Source organism: Protopterus annectens, chromosome 1.part0, assembly GCF_019279795.1.
Source record: "Protopterus annectens isolate FY-2018-M chromosome 1.part0, PAN1.0, whole genome shotgun sequence".
Taxonomy (NCBI): Eukaryota; Metazoa; Chordata; order Ceratodontiformes; family Protopteridae; genus Protopterus; species Protopterus annectens.
Window position 1 is genome coordinate 461,978,213 of NC_056725.1, and position 18,653 is coordinate 461,996,865.

Genomic DNA, 18,653 nt, shown 5'->3' on the forward strand with positions numbered 1-18,653 from the left:
ACAATGATGAGAACAGAAAGTGGCAAGAACCGGGGTTGGCAGGATACTTAGTGTAATGGGAAAGGAAGAAAGAAAACAGAGGTTAAAGTACTTCCAGAAAAAGGGAACATGACTACAAACATCACAAAATCTATCAGAGAAAGAAATGTCATGAAGGAAGATGACAAGTATGTTTCCAGTGTTACATAAAATACAAGGGAAAGGGAACAGGACAGAGAAAAACACTGTATCATTACATACGGATACAAAATATATTTTCCTGATGGCCATAAAATATAGTGGGATGCTTGTATCAAGTATATTAACTCATTTACACTTACTAAATGTGGAATGTCACACATCCAGCAGCCTACACTCATTCTTAGATTCCTGAACATTTTCTTAAAAATCAAATTAAAGAACAAACTTAAGCCAAATTAATACAATATCATATGAAAAGTGAATGTTATTTAAAAAGGTGCAAACAGCAATGTGCTCAACAATAAGTCTTCTTTACAATGCCAGATTCATTCACAATGTATACATCAGTAATGTCATATATTATGGAATTATATTTTTCTCTAAATTTTCACTCACACAAAAACTTCTCAAATCATAGAAATTGTAAAACCTAGGAGTATATTGCCAGCAACACATTTGTTCAGGAAACCTGCCCATTTCCATGATGGCGAGAAATTCCTTTCTAAGTGCTTCATTAATGAATTATTTACACAAGTATGAGAAATCATGCTTATTTGTTTAATTAACATTATAAATAATATTCAGTATCACTCAAGCTGAGCAACCTATAGCAGAAGTATCAATGACGATCCAACATTATCTAAGATTTCACTTAATGTTATGGGCTGTCTAATGAATTCTTCTTCTATGTTTGGCTTTTCCTGGTTAGGGGTCACCACAGCAGATCACCTGTGTGCTCATGATTGGCAGTGGAACTTTTTATGGTGTCGAGTTGCCTGGCCAGCACCCAACCTTCCACAGAAGGCACACACACACACACACACACACTCATGTCTAGGGCCAATTTAGAGTATCCAATCCACCTACAGCATGTCTTTGGGAGGAAACAGCAGCACCCAGAGGAAACCCACACAACTACAGAGAGGACATGCAGACTCTGCAAAGAAGGCACCCCAGCCAAGGATCGAACCAGAGAATCTCTTGCTGTGAGGCAGCAACACTGACTGCTGTGCACCGTGGCTGCTCTGAATGCAAACTCTTTGAAGCAGATAATTACTGAAATTATTTTTAACAAGAAACATATTAAAGTTGTTCCTCAGTGTAGTGTGGAGCTTATCTTGTATAACCATACACCAAACTGGACAGCCTCAAAGAAAAACAGAAAATATCAATGCAAAATTATTTTAATAATTGTCATGTGTAATAACTTTTCAACTGGCAACTTAATACATTTCTTATTTTTTTTTTTTTGCCCTAATGTGTAAGTCAGTTTTGTGGAAATATTTAATGTGTATACAAAAATACTGCATATTTTAATAATTGCTAACAAACAACTTACATCTCCAGGTGGGGCATTGTATATAAACAGTGATAGCGTATTCTTCTGTCTCCTACTATGGCATGTCAAACACTATTCCCACAATAACATGCAGCTCACTCAAATATGAACATATGAATGTAAATATGAAAATATTAAAAAGTGACAAACCATGATTAATCTCTCCAATGCATTCTTTTATTTCTAGTAGTCTTAGTCTAATTTTGTTTCTTATGCCTAAACATTTCTTATTCTGTCTTTATTACTTGTTCAGCTATAAAGTTAGCAAGCCATACCCCAAAATCTCATGATTCCATAAGCAGCAATGTTTGTTAAACGGAAGTGGACAAAAGCTATACTATAGGTGTAAACAGAGGCACGTACTTTGTGTTGTAATCCAGTCCAATCCATCCATCCATCCATCCATCCACAACCCCTTTTTCCCATTTTCGCAAATGGGATGAGGGTGTCACTTCAGCAGTGACAATTATCTACAGCAATATTCCCCTAGAAAAGGGGGAATACTAGATTACAACACAGAATATTAAAGATATCCAATTTTCTAAGTACAAGTTATTTCCCTAAACCACAATGTACAATTCAAAAGGTAAACCTGCTTTCCATTAGCAGGGTTTTTGTATATAAAACATTAGGCAATATGTTTCTGAAGTGTATACAGAAATATATAAAAGTGCTAGATTAAATAATTTGTTTTTGTTTATTTAAATTTGTTAAGTGGGGTAGAACACTGATCAGTGTTGACCAGTTTCAGTCTCTTTTATGAAATACTAGATTAGCAAAAGTTGCTTTGATAAGAGTTCTACAGGTGTTTAACAAGTGTTATACTCGGGCATTGAAACTGAAACTAGTGATTTTTTGTTGAGCTGCTGTGTTCTAATATGTCTTTGTTAATCATCAGCTCTAGTGGAAGTGTACTCTCACAGTGTTTAGCATTTGCACAGTAAATGTCTCTAGAAATTCCAATTTGGCTAATTTATTAAATTAAATTAAAAAAATGATACTGTAAATAGGTAGATAAAATTAAATTGATACTAATATGTATTTTTTGGTTATTGTTCTGCGATAAGGCTAATAGGGGCCTTTCATAAACAACAAACACTGCAGTGTGGCTTTAGTTGGAGTTCCTCCAACCCCCACAGTAGAGAGAGTGGTCTGCAAGAGACAAGCAGTAAAATATCTAGGTATATAAACAAGACTGTGCCTTTTACGTCATTTGTCACTCCCACAGTATGCACCTTATAAAACAATTCATTACAAACACTTTTGGTTTACAGTAATTCACTGTTCTTATTTATCTTATATCACATGCATAAGTAAACTGTGGAATGTTCACTTTCAATAGTGTGCTTTCTGTGCTTTTAACATAATTTAGTACTGTCTAATGTAGCCTTTACTTGTTAGAATTACTTTTTGTTGTTTTTCAGCTAAAAATGTATACTGTAATTCAGAGTGTGGTAAAATCCTTTTTCTCACTGATGTTGCTTTAGGCTATACAATCTGAGCATGTGCAGATTATCTCACAGTGCTCAGCTGGAATTTGATAACTTTAGTCTTCTTTCTACTCCATCCTTATTACCAGCCACTCCCATAGCTACAACTGTGTATAAAAGATACATCCCTGTACATATCATCATTCACAGCAAGGCTAGGCATACTCTGTGTACTCAATGGAGTACATTTTTTCTTGGCATCACTCTTAAACATTCTAGCTTTTTACAGGCTACATTATACCTACAGCTGTCTAAACTGATCTTGCTGACAACGGATACACAATCTGCTTAGAGAGGATTGATAATCTAAGAACAATATCTTTAATAGTTTTAGAGGGGACGACCAGAAATTATGTGTACACTTAACTGCTGAGGGGAAGCTTTTTGAAGATGTATCGATTTTTTTAGATGCCAGGTGGGTCGGGGGAAATAAAAGTTTGTGAATACAATATGGAATTTTCTTGCTACACCCCTGATTTAAAGAAACACACAATCACTAGAAAACAAATTCATAGGTTCATAGGTCCATAAGTAGGTACTAGGCTATCTGCCTGAGGGCATTTATAAGACTAGCCAGAGTGTGTCGGCTTTTGCCGCCCCATTGATTAATTAACTGAGCCTCTGTCAAGCAGAGCCAATGAAGTGATCTCAGGGGTGTATTTTCTGTTACCCATCCACTCGTCAAGGTTTCTCTTGAAGAGTGTTAGTGAGGGGGTCTGCCTAATGTAGATAGGAATTTTGTTCCAAAGCATGGGGAGTTTCTGTGACAGGAATCTATCCCTCCAGCATGTTATATTTATTGTTGTGGCAATATCAGGGTATTAGGTAGGACATTCATGTTTTCCAGTGTCTCCAGAAAGGCAGAGTGGTGGTCCTGGGTCATGGAGGGTGATCTGTAGCAGGCCACAATTTGCATTGCAGATTTGCCCGATGTTAGTTGCACATGGATGATCTCAGAGGTATCATGCTGCGCCACTAACCTGGAGGTGTAGGTATCCTTGATGAATATGGATACACCCCCTCCTTTTGTGTTTCGGTCCATGTTCTGTGGTCGAAATTTGTGGTATGAGTTGTAGCCCGGTAGTGCTGGAGTGCTCTCTGGAGCCTTTATCCAGGTTTCAGTTACTGCACAGATGTCGATGTTCTCCATACTGAGGAGTGCTTCGAGCACATGCATTTTGAGATTTAAACTCCTGGCATTGAGTAGCATAACCCTCATTTTTTTATTTATGCTGTTTATGAAGGTGGGTTTGACTTTTGAGCCTTGCTTAAAAAAAGGCACTGGGAGCAGCAAGAGCCTTGGCCAGTATTCAAAAGCCTAGGGGTGACAGGTGCAAGCCGTCTCTTGTGAAGCAATGTGGCTTGTCAAGCATGTTGTCCCAGGCTGACAGACACTGGATCCCCTTCGAATGACACCAGAAGCTTAGCCAGTTGTTGAAATTGATCATTTTTCTTTATACTGAGGTATCATTCTTGGTGAGGGCAGGATGCTACTCAGGGTCAGGGTCATACCCGCCTGGGCTACATGATCAGAGAGCTTTTCCATGTCTCTTTTCATGTAGCCCAGGGAAGTACGTCGCAGGTCATTCACACCAACATGAACAATGACAGAGTCATATTTGTACTTGTTCTGGAGTGACCTGAGTGCTTGTGTTATGTGGCGGATTCTGGCTCCTGACAGGCAGCTAACAGTAACCTTCTCCTTGTCCAGCCTAGTGAGTGGGACATCAGTGTGCCTGACTATAGAGTCACCTATTACTAGTATGTTAGGTATGTTATTTTGCCTTAAGGGTTGTGATTGTGCGGCACATTGATTTTGTGTTTTATGTGTTGTCTGGTTTATGACGGGAGGTGCAGGTTTTTTGGGTGTCTGCTTTGGAGGTCTCGGATGCTTTTGCAGATTTTTATTTACAGCTTCCAAGTATGATTCAGTGTATTTATGTGTATTTTTTGCCAGTGCTGGTTTAGTGGGTCTATGTGAGGCTCGAGGTGTGGTGCAAGTGTTAAACTTCTCCTCCTGACCGTCTGTTCCAGTCTTGGGTGGAGAGATCTTAGCCTCCAGTTTGGCTGTATAATTGCATCTCTTGCATATGTTAGTGTTTTGTGGTAGGAGAAGAGGGTTGTCTGTGTACATGAGGCAGTTGTAACATTGCCTCAGGATACCCAGGTTCACCAGCTGGACTGGAGAGTACACCTGAAGTTGCCCTTTGGTCATGCCTGAATAGTAGGGTGAGCTGCTTAGTCTCTTGGTTGGTGAGGGGTGGATAAAGAGCCTTGCCCTGCTGGGCAATCAAGTGTTGGGTATATTGGTGCTTGCTATTAGGTCTGAGCAAGTGCTGGACTGTATGATGCTTTTTGAGTGCTTAGGTTGAGAGACTAGTTTCAAGGGAAAAATAAAGAGGAGACTTAGTGGAGTCGGGAATAATTTAACCATAGCTAACCGGTGCTGCCCGACGCGCAAAACCATGCAAACGCAGTTTTTAAACTACTAACTTCTGGGCTGGAACCACTCCTCCAGGGACAGATGGCTGCTCAAAGTTCCCCTCTCTCACAGGTGAACAGAGAAACTTCTCTCTATCCAAGTAAGGTATGGGCAACTCAGAAACTTGTAACAGCCCTGAATTCAGCACTAGCCTGAAAACTGGACTATACTAGCTTAGAAGGGTGGGAAACAAGGAATGTTTTTGTTTTTTTTTTTTTGAAAAGATAAGGCAAAAACAATAAAAAGTACACTTAAAACAGCTTTAAACGACTACAAGTGATCAGAAAAGGCTATTGTACTTTAGTGTGTAGCCTGCAACAGTTAAAACAAATTATTTAAACAAAAAATGACTTTTTAAAAGTGCAGGCAGTCAAATACGTACAGTATGTGAAAAAAACAAGCTTTTAAATCACAATAAATGCTGGAAAATCAGCGTTTAGGTGGAAAACAGTTAAGTACAGCAAGAAAATACAGAAAACTGATACTTAATCACTCCAAAAACTCTCTTTTAAGCTAGAAGGCTTGTATCAGTTTAAGGCTTTCTAGTAGGTTAGTTACAGGAACGATGGGAAACAAGTGCAGATGTGGTCTTTTAAACCAGAAAGTTGAAAAAGATGGACAGCTTCCCAAATGATCAATAAACTACAATTCCTGGGCCAAGAACCACTCCTCTTGTGGTAGACAGGCTACCTAGTACTTACCACTCCCACTGATAAGCTAGAAGGCTCCACTCCAACACAAAGGCTCGGGGGGCTCAGAAGCTTACAAACAGTCCTGGATACAGCAAATCTGTACCTGGACTAGACTAGTTATGGGAAAGGTGGGGTCAAGCGCAAACATGGGCTTTAAAACCAGAAAGTTGAGAAAGATGGAAAAACTGTCCAAACAGCCAATAAACTACAATTTCTGGGCCAGAACCCACTCTTCCCGTGGAAGATAGGCTACCTAGTGCTTACCACTCCCACTGATAAGCTAGAAGGCTTCCCTCCAACACAGAAAGGCTTGTGAACAGTCCCGGATACGGCAATCTGTATCTGGACTAGACTAGTTACAGGGAAGGCAGGAAACAAGTGTAAATGTGGCTTTTAAACCAGAAAGTTGAAAGAGATGGGAAAAAAAACTGCTCAAACGGCCAATAAGGTACAAGTTCTGGGCCAGGAGCCACTCCCCTTGTGGTAGATAGGCTACCTAGATACAGAAAGGTTTGGGGAACTCCGAAGCTTACCAAAAACCCTGGATACAGCAACTCTGTGTCTGGACTAGGGTAGTTACAGGAAAGGTGAGAAACAAGTGCAAGTGCTGCTTTCAAACCAGAAAGTTGAAAGAGATGGAAGAAAACTGCCCAAAACGGCCAATAGCTACAATTTCTGGGCCAGGGACCACTCCTCTTGTGGTAGATTGGCTACCTGATGCTTACCACTCCCACTGATAAGCTGGAAGGCTTCCCTCCAACACAGAAAGGATTGGAGAGCTCAGAAGCTTATGAAGAGTCCTGGATACAGCAAATCTGTACTTGGACTAGACTAGTAACAGGAAAGGCAGGAAACAAGTGCAAACACAAGCTTTTAAATCCAAAGGTTGAAAGAAATGGAAAAGCTTCCCAAATGGCCAAAAAACTATAATTTCTGGGCCAGAATCCTCTCTTCCTGTAGTAGATAGGCTACCTAGTGCTTACCACTCCCACTGATAAGCTAGAAGGCTTCCCTCCAACATAAAAAGGCTTGGGGGACTCAGGAGCTTACAAACTGTCCTGGTGGACTAGACTAGTTACAGGAAAGGCAGGAAACAAGCTTAGAATTTTTTATTTTACAGTAAAGCAGCTAAAACAGCAGTATATACAATTCAAATGCATTACAGGCTAGCACAAATGTGTCGCAATATTACGGCAAATACAGTTTAAATGCAATTAAATTAACAAATGACTAAAAAACAAGTGCAGAAGGCATTAAATTAGAAGGCTATTAACAAGCAGTAATAAGTGCAGAGTAAGAGCAACTGAACAGATAACAGCACGCAGAACAGCAACTAAGACAGTTGCAGTAAGAACAGCTGAATAAAAAAAAAAATATATATATATTTTTTTTTTTTTTTTTTTTTGAGGGAGGGAACAGAGCAGGATTAAGAGGCTACAGGGGTTGTCCTTCCCAAATGCTCTATTTGTACACAGTAGGAGTGCCTGAAATCAGAATATGATCTCACTGCACTCAGTTGAGTGAGCAAATGAGATGGGCCCAGAAGGAGTATCCGAATACAAATTTACAAGAGGGGCAGGCAGTTTCAAAGCCACCAAGATTACCACCCAAACAAGAACAGGGAGGGTGGGTGGGAAACACAGTGGAGACAACAAGGGACAGAAACAATACAGCACCACTATACATAATAAGTAAATGTATAAATACAGCACAGTGCAAATTAAGTTGCAAAAAGTGCACTTAATCAGTTTGGAATAGATTCCAACTCTGCTCACAGCAAATCTATCAGCTTTCCACCAGTTCACAGAAATGCAGTCTGTATTGGAATTACAGCAATGAAAATACACCTCAGGCAATGGCTAACAGCTAGGATGTGGGCTGGCTCAACAACCCCTTACTTGATACTAGCTTCTGAGCTACCCTGAAGAAAAAACACAGTGGAGACAACAAGGGACAGAAACAATACAGCACCACTATAAATAATAAGCAAATGTATAAATACAGCACAGTGCAAATTAAGATGCAAAAAGTGTACTTATCAGTTTGGAATAGATCCTAACTCTGCTCACAGCAAATCTATTAGCTTTCCACTAGCCCACAGAAATGCAGTCTGTTTCAAATTTTATTCAAATAAAATACACCGCAATAAGCAAATACAGAGAGTATATTTACACTTAGGGTTACCACCTGTCCCACTTTGCGAGGGACAGTCCCTCTTTGGGCAGTTGTGTCCTGCTAAAAAAGTGTAAAAATGGGAATTGTCCTGAGATTTTAGGACAAAATTATTTCCTATATTTTATGCAATAGTTGCATAAAACAGTTATTCTGTATCTGAAACACCTAAATGTTATAAGAAACAGAATAACCAACTAAAATGCTACAAGAATAACCTTTTATTTAGGCAAAAAAGGGAAGTTCTGTCCTTTGTACTGGCCGTGGGTATGTTTTGGCCTGCAAAATCTGATGTTTGTACCAAAAATGTCCCACTTTGGGCATTTAAAAAGGTGGCAACCCTATTTACACTACATAAATTAACTCTGGTATAAATATGTTAAACTCTGCGATAATAACACTAACCTCATTCCTAACACTCTATTTTATTACCAGCTAGTAAACCCAAACATAATCACATGCAAAGATTAAAAAAAAGAGATTGGGCCAATTCATTCTGTTTAACAACTCAGCCTTGGCAGGCTATCTATGAACAAAAAGCCATATACAATATAAAAACTCATCTTAGTAGCAGAGTAAAACTCTTGAAAGAACCAAAAGCCTTCCAACTTTCTCCAAAAGTCAAAGCACAGCAAAGCAAAAAGAAAAACTGCATTCTTATAATTCATGTATTTAAAATAATGATATCAAATGACATTAAAATGAATCTAAGACCCAGGCCCACACAAACAAACCCATCAATTTAAATTATATCAAAATCAAAACAATTGACAATAGCTCCAATGAAATATGCAGTCTAAATAATAAATAGACCCAGTTATTACCCTGAATGACATCAGTTTTCCCCAGTATACTATCTATATCCAAATTTTGCTTATTATAGATGAGCACTGCCTTCCAAACATCATAGATAAACATGAAAAATTCTGTGCTATCACACTAGGACTGAGACATGGAGTATAGGAGTGATGTTGTTTATTTGAAAAGATTCTGTCCTGCACCCCAAGATAATATATGGAAATAATGCTACATTTGTAACTGCACCCAAATGACTATTAGTACAGATTCCTTTTAGAAATAAGACTAAAAAGTGGTATTGTATTCTATCTCTTTCCACACCATCTTTAGCAAAAGAATGTATAAAGACAGCTCAATATAATAAAAGCAGTAAATTGTGCTATTAGATAACCTTAATGAAAATAGGCATGGTAAACCAAAATACATGCTAAAGAAATAGCTAGCTAATTATAACTAGGCACAGCTATATATATCCCCCAACACTGACATCCCATACTCAAGTACATTATTTCTGACGGGCTTCAGAATACACATGTACTCCCCAACACCTTAAGTGATTATTTGCATTATAACTGCACATACACCTAGCACAAAAACATGTTTTGAAACAATTAGCGGATACAAATGTGACTTCGTGTGAAACTTGAGCTATCATGAATATGCAATACATTTTTGTTACTGCCTTAAGATTGTTTGTGTATTATAAATGCTAGGAACATCTTTTACTTGCTACTGTTTGTATATAAAAATATTCTGCTAGATAACTCTTGTAATCTGCCATACTATGTAGCTACAATTTACTATCAGTTGGCTGATTAACATCAATCAAGATTGTCCACTCACCCTTCACCTTAAACATAAATATTAACCTATCCTGTCAGCTAAGCACAATAACCCTACTAACTACACATCATCATACCACACCCTTACACCCTATTGACACACATAACCTACACAACACATAGCCTACCCCCTTCACACTCTCAGTCATGTCCCACTAAACCTGTAGCACAGTAACCCTCTTTAGCCTCTCTGTTTTCTTTCATACCACACTGCTTTAAACCCCCAGACACCCCCCAAATAGTAAAGTCTTCCACATCCAATACTCCTCTAGAGACAAAAGTGTAAGATTCCTATTCAGACATTGTATCCACTTTATACAATCCAAGCATAATACTGAACACCACATTCACACTTCTATCTGTCTCATCCAAATCTACATGCCCATGTATTACCAAATTAAAGTGTTCTAATAAGTTAACCCTGCTTAACCACCACAATAAATCTGTCTCCTATTTAGCCCAATGCAGTGACATCCATCCCAATCCAGGTCCATCCTCTAATCCCACCTCTCCTAACACATCTACCACTAAAAATCTACTCTTAATCACTCTTAACCTATGTAGCATTTGCAACAAAACCACAGAACTCCACACATGGCTAACCACTCCCCTGACATACTTGCACTCACTGAAACTTGACTCAAGCCACACATAAAAGACACTGAACTACTCCCCCAGGCTATAACATAATAAGAGCAGACCGACCACATAAAAAAGGGAGAGGTGTAGCTTTAATTTATCACCACACTCTCACTCTTCTTCCATGTACCAAACCCATCATCTCCTTCTCCACAGCTGAAATCTTGCTGGCTTCCTTAAAAATCAATAATACAAAACAACTATGAATTGCAGTCTTATACATTCCCTCGGGGAATAACATCCCTATATTAGAAAACATCCTGTCCTAGATCACCCAAAATATATCCAATGAAACCATGATCATGGGGGATACCAACATAAATTGGCAAGATCTAAATTCCAATAATTCCAACAATAGCATAAACCTTTATGGTTTTACTCAGCTCATCTCTGCCCCAACTAGATTCTCAAGAAATAACACCCAAGTATCCACACTTGACTGGATCTTAGTATCAGATCCTCACAAATACACCAACTCCAGAACCCTACCAAACACCTTGAGTGATCACCTACCTGCAAACACCAACAGAACCATAACCCACATAATCAGAAAATAGAAGTTATGTTCTTACCATAACGTTCCATGTTAGTTGTCTTCTTCTCGCCTTCTTCTTGCTGGATGGGTTCGGAGCCGACCTCGGCTCCGACTCGGCCACTCTAAAAGCTCGAGAGTTGGTTCCACCAGCTCGAGGCTCCCCTTATATCCCACAATGCTAGGCGTGAGTTACCTCAGATCTTGTTTGTGAGCTAGGCCCAGCTAAAAATAGTACCAGAATAACTGGAAAGAAAGTCCACCTCTATAAACAAGGGAGAAGTGAAAGGGTGACCTACAGCCTGATCCAGGAAAATATGCACAGCAGAGCATATACCTATAGTAAAGAGGTGGTAGAAAGAGAGGTCACAATCAAACTCCTCTAGGTCTGTCCAGGCCAGGGGGAAGGAGGGTGGGACGCAAGAAGACGGCGAGAAGAAGACAACTAACATGGAACGTTATGGTAAGAACATAACTTCTATATGTTAAGTTGTCTATCTCGCCTTCATTCTTGCTGGATGGGACCGCGTCCCTAGCACCTTGTCCCGGGTGGCCTAACGGAACAGACTCTTGAGAACAGTGGAAGCTAAATCCAACTTATAATGTGAAATGAAAGTATGAGGAGTAGCCCAAGTAGCCGCTGCACAAATGGTGTCAATAGGCAGTCTGTCTTGGAAAGCTATAGAAGTAGCCAAGGCTCTGGTGGAATGGGCCTTAGGTTTATTAGGCAGCTTCTGGTGTCTAATTTCATAAACAATGGAAATCAGAGATGTTAGCCATCTAGATAGTGATACCTTGGAGACAGAAAGTCCCTTTCTGCCTTCTGCATAAGAGACAAACAGCTGGTCAGTTTTTCTGAATTGTTTGGTCCTATCCAAATAGTACCTTAACTGACGATGAACATCTAGCCAATGCAATTTTTGTTCAGACCTATTAGAATACCCTGGAAAAAACACAGGGAGGTCAATGCTTTGATTTAGGTTAGACGCAGAGGTCACTTTAGGTAAAAAGAATGGGTTGGTTCGTAAGGATACCCTGTCTTTATGGAACAACAGATAAGGAGGTCGACAGCTGAGTGCATGAAGTTCTGAAACTCTTCTAGCTGAAGTAATAGCTACGAGAAAAAGAGTTTTCCATGATAGCAATTTTAATGAATAGGCAGCTGCAGGTTCGAAAGGGGGAAGAATCAAAGAACTGAGAACTAAATTAAGGTCCCAAGGAGGAGGAGGATTTCTTATAGGAGGTCTGAGTAGAAAAACTCCTTTCAAAAATGCTTTGCAAAGCTTGTGGGACATAATGGCAGACTCTGAAATGCCCACATGAAAGTTAGATATAGCTGCCAATTGAACTTTGAGAGTAGAAGGAGATGAACCTGCATGAAAGAGTTCAGCTAGAAAATCAAGAACCACATGGATGGGAGCAGTGAAAGGATCTAAGTCCCTTCCTTGAGCCCAATAGGCAAAACGTTTCCACTTACTAAGATAAATTTTTCGAGTGGAAGATTTGTGTGAAGCTATTAAAATATCTCGAACAGTGTGAGATATTTGAGGAAGCCTGGCTAGGTAGGAACTGGAGGAACCAAGCAGTGAGGTTCAGAGAGGGGAGCGATGCAACTGACCCGATTGATGGATCAAAAGATCTGGAACTAGGTCCAGATGCCAAGGTTGCTCCAACAGAAATTGATGTAGAAAGGGGAACCAAACCTGTCGAGGCCAGTAAGGAGCAATGAGGATCAGAGAGGCCTTCTGAGCGATAGCTTTCTGTATCACTTGAGAAATTAGTGGGAAGGGAGGAAATGCATACAGAAGTCCCCGGGGCCAAACTTGGACTAGAGCTTCTCTGCTGGATTGGCCTGGTAACGGGAATAGGGTGAAATAATCTCTGCACTTGCTGTTTTGGGGTGTAGCAAAAAGGTCACAGCAAGGCTGACCCCACTTGAGAAAAATTTTTCTCGCAATAGAATCTTTCAGAGACCACTCGTGAGGCATGAGGATAGCTCTACTCAACTTGTCCGCGATTTGATTGGACTTCCCGGGGATGTGCGTTGCTATCAGAAAACGCTGAGAAGAAATCGCCCATTGCCACAGTCTGAGTGCTTCTCGACATAGGGGGTAGGACCTGGTTCCGCCTTGTTTGTTGATATACCACACTACAGACATATTGTCCGTCTGGATTGCTATCGTTCCCAATGGAAGAGAGTCTTGAAGGGCTTGTAACGCTAAAAGCACTGCTCTCATCTCTAGAACATTTATGTGCAAGTGGCATTCGTCTGGTCGCCATATGCCCTGGACAGTTCTGCCCTGATAATGCTCCCCCCACCCGATCAGGGAGGCATCCATTGTCAGAGTAGCAACCGGAGGGGAAGGAACAAAGGGTCTTCCCAAGAGGAGCTGAGGGGAAGACATCCACCACCGAAGATGATTCTTGCATGTTTGCGTAATCATAATGGTGTGAGACATCGGAAGTTGTTGGTATGACCATTGTGTGAAGAGCATCCATTGAAGGATTCTCATGCGGAATCTGGCTAATGGAAGCAGAGCCAGGAAAAACCATGAAGCCAGAAACTGAGAAAAAACACGAAAAACTGGAACACAGCAACACTTTATTCATGCTGTAGACATAATCAACGAACCAGCTATTCAAACAGGAACAGGAAAAACCATGAAGCCAGAAACTGAGAAAAACCATGAAAAACTGGAACACAGCAACACTTTATTCATGCTGTAGACATAATCAACGAACCAGCTATTCAAACAGGAACAGGAAAAACCATAAAACCAGAAACTGAGAAAACCACGAAAAACTGGAACACAGCAACACTTTATTCATGCTGTAGACATAATCAACGAACCAGCTATTCAAACAGGAACAGGAAAAACCATGAAGCCAGAAACTGAGAAAACCACGAAAAACTGGAACACAGCAACACTTTATTCATGCTGTAGACATAATCAACGAACCAGCTATTCAAACAGGAACAGGAAAAACCATGAAGCCAGAAACTGAGAAAAACCACGAAAAACTGGAACACAGCAACACTTTATTCATGCTGTAGACATAATCAACGAACCAGCTATTCAAACAGGAACAGGAAAAACCATGAAGCCAGAAACTGAGAAAAACCACAAAAAACTGGAACACAGCAACCCTTTATTCATGCTGTAGACATAATCAATGAACCAGCTATTCAAACAGGAACAGGAAAAACCATGAAGCCAGAAACTGAGAAAAACCACGAAAAACTGGAACACAGCAACACTTTATTCATGCTGTAGACATAATCAACGAACCAGCTATTCAAACAGGAACAGGAAAAACCATGAAGCCAGAAACTGAGAAAAACCACGAAAAACTGGAACACAGCAACACTTTATTCATGCTGCAGACATAATCAATGAACCAGCTATTCAAACAGGAACAGGAAAAACCATGAAGCCAGAAACTGAGAAAAAACACGAAAAACTGGAACACAGCAACACTTTATTCATGCTGTAGACATAATCAACGAACCAGCTATTCAAACAGGAACAGGAAAAACCATGAAGCCAGAAACTGAGAAAAACCACGAAAAACTGGAACACAGCAACACTTTATTCATGCTGTAGACATAATCAACGAACCAGCTATTCAAACAGGAACAGGAAAAACCATGAAGCCAGAAACTGAGAAAAACCATGAAAAACTGGAACACAGCAACACTTTATTCATGCTGTAGACATAATTAACGAACCAGCTATTTAAACAGGAACAGGAAAAACCATGAAGCCAGAAACTGAGAAAAACCACGAAAAACTGGAACACAGCAACACTTTATTCATGCTGTAGACATAATCAACGAACCAGCTATTCAAACAGGAACAGGAAAAACCATGAAGCCAGAAACTGAGAAAAACCACGAAAAACTGGAACACAGCAACACTTTATTCATGCTGTAGACATAATCAACGATCCAGCTATTCAAACAGGAACAGGAAAAACCATGAAGCCAGAAACTGAGAAAAACCACGAAAAACTGGAACACAGCAACACTTTATTCATGCTGTAGACATAATCAACGAACCAGCTATTCAAACAGGAACAGGAAAAACCATGAAGCCAGAAACTGAGAAAACCACGAAAACTGGAACACAGCAACACTTTATTCATGCTGTAGACATAATCAACGAACCAGCTATTCAAACAGGAACAGGAAAAACCATGAAGCCAGAAAGTGAGAAAAACCACGAAAAACTGGAACACAGCAACACTTTATTCATGCTGTAGACATAATCAACGAACCAGCTATTCAAACAGGAACAGGAAAAACCATGAAGCCAGAAACTGAGAAAACCACGAAAACTGGAACACAGCAACACTTTATTCATGCTGTAGACATAATCAACGAACCAGCTATTCAAACAGGAACAGGAAAAACCATGAAGCCAGAAACTGAGAAAAAACACGAAAAACTGGAACACAGCAACACTTTATTCATGCTGTAGACATAATCAACGAACCAGCTATTCCAACAGGAACAGGAAAAACCATGAAGCCAGAAACTGAGAAAAACCACGAAAAACTGGAACACAGCAACACTTTATTCATGCTGTAGACATAATCAATGAACCAGCTATTCAAACAGGAACAGGAATAGCTGTTGGAAAACCATGAAGCCAGAAACTGAGAAAAACCACGAAAAACTGGAACACAGCAACACTTTATTCATGCTGTAGACATAATCAACGAACCAGCTATTCAAACAGGAACAGGAAAAACCATGAAGCCAGAAACTGAGAAAAACCACGAAAAACTGGAACACAGCAACACTTTATTCATGCTGTAGACATAATCAATGAACCAGCTATTCAAACAGGAACAGGAAAAACCATGAACCCAGAAACTGAGTTGATTATGTCTACAGCATGAATAAAGTGTTGCTGTGTTCCAGTTTTTCGTGGTTTTTCTCAGTTAATGGAAGCAGAGGTATGGCAGCCGCCATAATCCCTAATACTTTCAGAACTAACCTGGCTTTGACTCTGTTGCTGCTGAAGAGAAGCGAGACCAGTTTGCGTATGTCTGTTATTCTCTGATCTGTTAGTCTCGCAGACATGTTGACTGTGTCTAGATTTGCGCCTATGAAGGTAATAGCACGACAAGGCGACAAAACAGACTTTTCGCAATTTATTGAGATGCCTAAGTTTTGACAAATGCGAAAGGTGTAGTCTCTGGCCATTAGAAGAAGATGCTTGGTGGGAGCTGTGAGGAGCCAGTCGTCCAAATATGGAAACACCTGGAATCCTTGACGTCTCAGATGAGAAGCTACCACTGCCATGCATTTGGTAAACACCCGGGGGGCAGTAGTGAGTCCAAAGGGCAGGGCTCTGAATTGAAAATGACTGGTTCCCAGCCTGAAGCGGAGGAATCTTCTGGAGCGTCTGTTCATTTTTATATGATAGTACGCATCCTGAAGGTCTATAGAGCACATCCAGTTTTTTCTTCCCTATAGGGGAAGGATGGACTGTAGTGTGACCATCCGAAATCTTGTTTTCTTGACGGACTTGTTCAAGATACTGAGATCCAAAATTGGTCTCCAGTCCCCTGTTTTCTTTGGAACTAAAAAGAACCTGGAGTAGATTCCGGATCCTTGCTGGTCTGCTGGAACTGGCTGAATTGCTCTTTTTGTAAGTAGCTTTGAAATTTCCAAAGCTGCAAGATCCCTTTGAGTGGGTGGAACATCTGGAAGGGATTTTTTTGACTGGTTTGGAATGCAACGAAGGAATGGAATAGCCTTCGAAATGATGGACTGTACCCACTTGTCTTGAGTTAGGGATAGCCAGGCTTCTGGGTACAGTGACAATCTTCCCCCGACTGCCTCCGAAGGTGGACAGTCGGGCAACACCTCAGGGATGCTGAAAGGGCTTATCGGAGAAAGTTTCTCGATTGCCCTGGTTCTGCGGACCCCCCCTGCCTCTAGGCGGCGTCTACCATTGTTGTTCCCCTCTGCCTCTGGCGGGAACCGACTCTGCGTCAGGCGAAGTCCCTTGAGATTGTTTATGAACCACATTTTCCCACTTTTCTGGCCTTTGGGGTAAGGCCTAGAAGGAGTAGAAAAACGGACTCCGACGGCAGAAAGAGTCTTGCCATCCGTCTCTCACCTAGTCAAGGTTTCTTTCACTTGAGGACCAAAAAGAGATGATCCATCAAACGGGGAGTTAGTGAACGACATTTTAAAGGGGTCCGCAAAGTTGCATAGCCGCATCCAGGCATGCCTGCATAAGGCCACACCTGTCCCTGCGGCCCTGCTCGCTCCATCAGCCACATAGGAAAGGAGGCGCATGGAGGAGTTAGCTATGGAGTTCAGGGTAGCCAGCTGAGTGTTCATCTTGTCCTGAAAACCCGCAGCTGTAGGATCCTTCAACATGTCACTCGCTTCTTTGATCAAGTCCCTTTGAAGACGAGTAAAATGGCATAGGTAGTTCAGCGAACGCATTGCAAAGGTCGCTGACGAGAACATCCGCTTCCCGTACCTGTCCATAGACCTAGATTTCTTATTAGGTGGATGGACAGGCACTGAAGGATCAGCTATTTCCTTCTTAGTGGCAGCAGCAACCACCATAGCATCCACAGAAACTCCCTTGGTCAGAAATTGTTTATCTGCTGGTGCCGTGATAAATTTTGAGGGTCTCCTGGGAGTGGGGTCCACTGAATCAGGAGCCGTCCATGCCTTTTTTGCTACCACCTGCATGAGGGGGTCAAAGGGGGGAGACACCCAGGAGGTGGAAGGGCGAGAGCCAAACGCCTCAAGATACACAGATTCATCCTCCGAAGGGCTGAGGGCTGGCCAATTTCCCCTCTGTTTGAGGATTTCTAGAATGTCTGCAAAGGAGACATCTTCAGAAGGGGAACGGGGGAACCCTCGGAATCCTCTAAATCTGTGTCAGAGGTGACGGACTCAGGTGAGTCTATGTGTTTCCTCTTACACTTTCTCTTCCGAGGGGGCTCTTCTGCCAATTCAGGAGAGGCCTCGGAAGAAGATGAGATCCCCACAGGGGATTCCTGAGGAGCTGGCTCTCTGCGGTCTGGAATGAGGGAGTGAGTAGACTTGACCTGAGGCACCGAAGAGGGAGGGGCGGACGGAACCGACTGTGGAGTTGTGGAGTTGAACCAGGTTCCAACACACTCCGCATGACCTCGAACGCACCCCTGTCAGGCAGAGCCAGAGGTCCCCGCTCCGAGAAGCTGAAAACCTCCCTCGGCACCGACAGTGATGGCTCCGAGGCCGATGTCGGAGCCGAACTCACCAGCGCCGAAGCACCGAGAGGGAGAGCGGGGTCGGACAAGGGTCCGATGCCACTCACCCCCTCGGAGCCAACGAGGGAAGTCCGGCGCCGAGATTCTTCTAAGGAAGAAATCGGAGCCGACGTTTGTATCGGCTCCGACGCTACCACAGTCTCGGTTCCGAAACGCCCCGGCTCCGAGCTCAAAGGAGTCGGAGGAGGAACATAATG

At 41.4% G+C, this 18,653-nt stretch overlaps 1 protein-coding gene across 1 annotated transcript in view; it reads right to left on the reverse strand.

The window, feature by feature from the left end:
- LOC122792885 (extracellular matrix protein 2-like) overlaps nt 1-18,653 on the reverse strand; it is a 698,737-nt gene that overhangs the window by 338,566 nt on the left and 341,518 nt on the right. The window lies entirely within an intron of this gene.